Source organism: Nanorana parkeri, unplaced genomic scaffold (genome assembly GCF_000935625.1).
Source record: "Nanorana parkeri isolate BGI_ZX_2015 unplaced genomic scaffold, ASM93562v1 scaffold1330, whole genome shotgun sequence".
NCBI classification, from domain to species: domain Eukaryota; kingdom Metazoa; phylum Chordata; class Amphibia; order Anura; family Dicroglossidae; genus Nanorana; species Nanorana parkeri.
This window is the reverse complement of record NW_017307598.1, coordinates 101037-106757: the sequence shown is the minus strand read 5'-3', so window position 1 is coordinate 106757 and position 5721 is coordinate 101037.

The following is a 5721-nucleotide window of genomic DNA, read 5'->3' as shown; positions in this document are numbered from 1 at the left end:
CAGTCACTGTTTTGGATGGATTCTGGCGATGACTTTAGTGTTGGTCTTCTCCACCGACATTCCTCTCCAACCCTGCGACAATGCAAAGTCACACAGTGTAGATGGGAGCAGCGAGGGGTGTCGCAAGAACACGATCCCGGCAAGAAGCACCCGAGCATTCTGGCAGCGCTGACACAACGGGAATGCTGCGCATGTGCTAGAGATGTCCTGAAACCAAACAAGGAAAGAGGATTGATGAATGACCGGACGGCTAGCCATGGACGCCATTTTATGTTCCTTTTCAAATAAGTTGCCGAGTTTACTTCCGCTTTAAAATGTAGACGCGGACGAGACCCGCACTCTGATCCGCTCTCCAAGCCGCGTGCATTCTGCATTCGAGAGAACGCTCGGCATGCTCGGGAGAGAGACGCAGCATCGCGGTCACAACGTACACTTGTGTTTACATTTAGTCTTATTTTACTTTCTCCATTCCTGTTGTGTTACCAGCGAGCGCCATTCCTGCCGCCCATCGGTCTGTCTCATGGCTGGAGGGGTTCATTATGTACTCGGGAGCCAATTGTTGTGTAGTCAGGGCCCGGGGACCCTTCATGTTTGTTTATTTTGGTGACCTGGCTCCTGGGATTTGTTCAGCCCTGTTTGATGGCAGTAGACGGGGACCCTGTGGCCCTCACGCTAAGTGGAAATAATACTATGAATGTGCCGCGTTTGCCCGCCACGGCCCCGATTTCATCAAGCTGCAGCGGCATTTACAGCACCTTGAACTGCACTTAAAGTGACGCTGTCACCATTATCAGATTCAAGATAACCTGAGTAGGAGCTTGTATGGGGGGGGGGGTCAATCTTTTGTGTTACCCCGCAGTGCTTCCTGCATCCTCTGCAGACATCCACATCACTGCTGTGTCCTGGATTGACTTGGATTGGCAGGAAGAACCACTGAGCACCGCGGGTAACCCCCAATTTCAGGTCCTCTTCTGATTAGCGCAGGGGGTGTGTCACTATAGCAATGGCGCGGGCAGTTTACGACAACACAGACCGCGGGGAAGTACGTTCTCTGCCCGTGCGCGCTGTCCCAGAAGCAGCTGCAGTTGTGATGGGAAGGCTTCTGCTGTGAACTGCTGTCAGTCAACATGGGCAGGGCCCCGGGGGGGATGACCACAAAACTGACTACAAGCTTGCTGTGCATCGGCATGGTGTCCTGTCACCCCCCTTAGCAGTGATCCCCAGGACGGGGACTGACCATGCCAGCACAGATCTGTTTCCATGGTTGGGGTGGTCGGGTAGAAGAAGGCACCAAAGAGAACTGGAAGGATCGGCAGGTATTTAGCAAATGTTGACTACATTCCATAGAACCTATAGGGGTAACCCAACACATCCCGAATTGTAGATTTTGGGGGTCACCTACACCGTAAATCGGGGTGGGCAACCTCGGCGCTCCAGCTGTCATTGAACTACAAGTCCTATGAAGCATTGCAGGACTCGGACAGGCATGACGGGATTTGTAGTTTCACCACAGCGGGAGTGTCAGGGTTGCCCTCCCCTGCTGTAAGCGATACTGCAGCTCGATGAATGGAGGTGATCTGGTCACGGCACAACGTGCTCCTCCACAGCGGGAGTTTACACACGGCTGGCGGCACCGTCACAAGCCCTGGAGGGCAAAGCCAACTGGTTCACTTTAAATGTATAGGCAAGGTATTTACCCCCCCCCCCCCCCCCCATGATGAATAGTGCTGGGGAGGGTTCCATTACAGCGCTGGCTGTACATGGGGGTGGGGCTTATTCCACACTTGCACCTATATGTACCTGTGTTTCTTGCGAGCTCGCTCAGTTGTGCACCCCCAGTACCCTGACTGCACTGCCACCAGCAACTTCGCAATGATTGGGCGCCGGTAGTACGGGCTCCTGATCATGTGATCACTATGTCGGCACTACAAAAACCCCATTCACTAAAAATAATCACATGACCTGGAAACCCCTCTCGCATTAAGACGCTCTTAAAGGGCTTAAAGTGAACCTGTGTAAAGTGGCAGAGCACAGGATGCCGGGGGGGCGTGGCTCGGCCGCTATTGTTTTACAGCCAGCTGACCCTTTGAGCACATATGTTACAAACATTATCCAGCATACCACCCCCCCTACCCCCGTGTTCGCAGTATGAACATGTGTGTTTTATAAATGTTCGGTGTGTTTTATATTCTGGGATTCCCTTTCTATCAGACAGTATAGATCTCCTGCTGGTCATTCTCATCTCGCTTTTACTTCTCATCTCACTAAGAAAACATGACTCGCGTTAACTGGAGCCCCCCGCACTACAAGGGGGACGCACCCGGAAAGCCTGCTTGCTTTCCTATAGCTGTGATCATCCATTGCAACGACTGGACGCGGCCACTAGGCGGCAGCAGAGTTTTGATCCATTGAAGCTCCATCTATGGGAATGTATAGAAGGGAGGGAGATCCCCCGCCTGGGAAGTTCTGGCTCACTCCTGTGTCCCCCCCCTCACCCCCCCAATAAATACATTTGTATTTGTGGTGTAAATATTATATATATTTTATTGGAATCGCTCGGTTCTGTGATTAAGGTTTCTGTAAATAGTTGAGGTGCGATAGGGAAGGGGTGCGGAATATTCTGTTATGTGCGGAGTTTGGATGCCGGGAGATTATTTTGTGACGTTTGTACCAGAGAAAGCTATTTGTTAGTACTGGAGCAGCTCGGGCCTGGAGATACACGGCAGTATTACTGTCTTCCCCAAATAAAATATTTTCATTACGTGGGCTCTGTGTCTTTTATTGGCATTTGGTGTGTAAATTATTTGTATTTCATCCGAAATGTCCAACTCGGTCTTATTCTACCCAAATACCAATATATAATGTGTAATGGAGGGACCGAGTACCGGTGCCGTGTGACCCGATTATCTGGAAAGCGGGGCGGCAGGTCATCACCCGGCTTCCTGGTTGCCTGGGAAGTTGGTGTTCTATGGAAAGAACACCGGGCTCCACTTGTCGAGGCTGCCTGGCTTCCTGTCCAATCAGGAAGCCTTAAGGCGGGTCATGAGGTGCTGTCCGGTTTCCTGATTGGCTAGGAGGCTGGCTTCACTTGTTCCTAGGCAGCGTGGTTTCCTGACCAATCGGGAAGCCTAGAGGCGAGTCATGACGTGACCCCCAAAAATGGTGGGAAAAAAAACATGGGGTCCCCCTTAACATTCCTACCAGACCCTTGATCCGAGCACAGGCCTGGCAGGAAAGGGGGGGAGGGGATGATCGAGCGCGCGCCCGCCGCTGCGCCTTACCGGGCCCTGTGCACTGTCAGTTCCTTTGCCAAGCAGCCATTCAAAATATGCTGCCCGGCGCCGAGTGTCAGCTTGAGGTGAGGTGGGGGGCTATGGTTACGGGGGAGCTCCATTCACACATGCATTGCTTACAGCTCCCTCACGTGTCCTGTAGAGGTGCCTGGAGCGGAGTGACGTCACATTCTGGCTCCCAGCACCTCTACAGGGCACACAAGGGAGCTGTACCAGCATTGCACATATGGATGGAGCTCCGACACAGTACAGCAGCCCCAAGGCTGAGGATCCACTCCTGCTCTCATAAGGTAGGGGGACCTTACAAAAAATTAAATGAAGACATTTTTGGAGTGTGTGTGACTGTCAGTGTCTTTGAGTGCCCAGTTCACACATAGTACCGTGCGAATAACACACTGTACCACGCAATCACGCCTACCGTACATTCTGGGGTGGGAGGTGCATTGCGTTGCCATTCATTTGAATGGTACCCCAAACGCACCTCCAACCCACAGTTCAATCGCGTGACACGCTAATGCCATGCGTTCCATTGCGGTGTGACTTGGGTCGAGACTTAAAGGAGAACTATGAGGGGGGGGAGGGGGGTGATTTTCACTCACCTCATAGTTCTAGCCGACCTGTGACAATGAGACTGTCACAGGTCGGCTGGGTGGGTGCGGGTACAGCTGGCTCTGCCTCTAGATAGGCAGAGCTAGCTGGGCGGATCCCGGCATAATTGTCAGGATCTGCTTCAGCTGCGGCGTCTCAGTATATAGGGAGCCACAGCTCCCTATATACTGAGCTTAGGGTGACGGGAGGGCGCTAGTTTGTGTCCTCCCGTTACCCTAAGGAGAACTATGGGGAAAAGCCCTGACCCCATAGTTCTCCTTTAATGACCGAGGACAAATGTGGGTCCCGAGGTTACACGGGTTGAGAACCACTACTGTAGATCATTGCCGGCTTTGTAGTCTTTACATACCTTATTTTTCTTTTCCTCCCCATTCTTCTCACAGCGGCCATCTTTACTAAGGGCAGATGACTAGGTCTCTCTTTACTTCCTGGAACTCTGGCACATGTGACTAGGACATGTGACCATGCACATTAGACATCGTTTGGGAAAAATTTGTTTTTCGGACCAGTTTTCGTTATTCCCTCATAGTTCTCCTTTAAATGAATGTGAGACGATCTCATATCAGCGTGCGGAGCTCCATGCTCATGTCATCTTTAGTCACAGGGGGGTAAAGGTCCATTTTAAATTGTCACCTGAACAAAAGTAGAGCTGAAAGATTGCAATAGGGTCTAATAGTGTCCCGCACTTTTAAGAGGGTTCCTCCCACTTCCTGTTGGGGCTACAAGACAGGAAGTAAAGGGAAACCTCCCACAAAGGGGAACGTCAGAAAAGATCTGACAGTTTTTGTTTTTTTCCTTTCCTTGTTGTATCTTTATTTATTACCGGCGGGTGGACATCTGTTTACATCCTTTCCGTCACGAGACGCCAGGACACAATCGCGACAATGTCCTTTGTATGAATTTCTCCCTTTGTACACAAAGCCTTTTCCATGTCCTTGTGATGAGCAGAGGCGAGCACACAAATCTCGTTCACCTATCGCATCCCTGTGAACGTTCGTCCTGTGCGCGGAGAGGCAAAAACGAACGTTCTTAGTATTTCTTCTTTTCAGGTCTAACGTACTATTGAGCCGCATTGTGGCCACTAAATGGTGCTGAGGAGTATGGGAAATTAGTACTAGTAGCAGCCATAACGCAGTAAAAGGGCCAGTTCACATGACGTCCGTTTTGTGTGCTGACCTGATCCGTACGCTGCTGCACTCAAAATGCATCCCAATGTATCCCCATGTGTTTTATGGGCTCCAGTTCCCACGTGCGCAGTCCGTTTAGCTTACGACAGAAAAATACTGCGTGTCACATTTTGTACGATCCGGTAACGCAAATGCGTCTAAAACGCACTGCGCTGCAGCTAACATACTAACAAGCCCCTCTAGATAGGCAGAGCCAGCTGTCACTCACGCAGCTGGGCGGATCCAGACATAATTGTCGGGATCCGCTTCAGCTGCGGCGTCTCAGTATACCGCGAGCTACAGCTCCCTATATACTGAGCCTAGGGTGACGGGAGGACGCTAGTTTGTGTCCTCCCGTTACCCTAAGGAGAACTATGGGGAAAAGCCCTGACCCCATAGTTCTCCTTTAAACCTAAAAAGGAAATATACAAAGAACGTTCGTTTTTGCCTTCACAGAGAGTCGCAGGGCGAATTGCTCTGACACTTGTTTATAAATAGAAGCCGAAGTGTTGGATCTTCTTCAGGTGCTGTGATGATAGTGTGCTGTGAGGGCTGGTTATATATAAATGTATACTACAAGGTTTATACTCATTCTTCATAGCTATGCAGAGTACTTAATTCCCCCCCCCCCCAACTGAGGCCAAGGGAGTCCT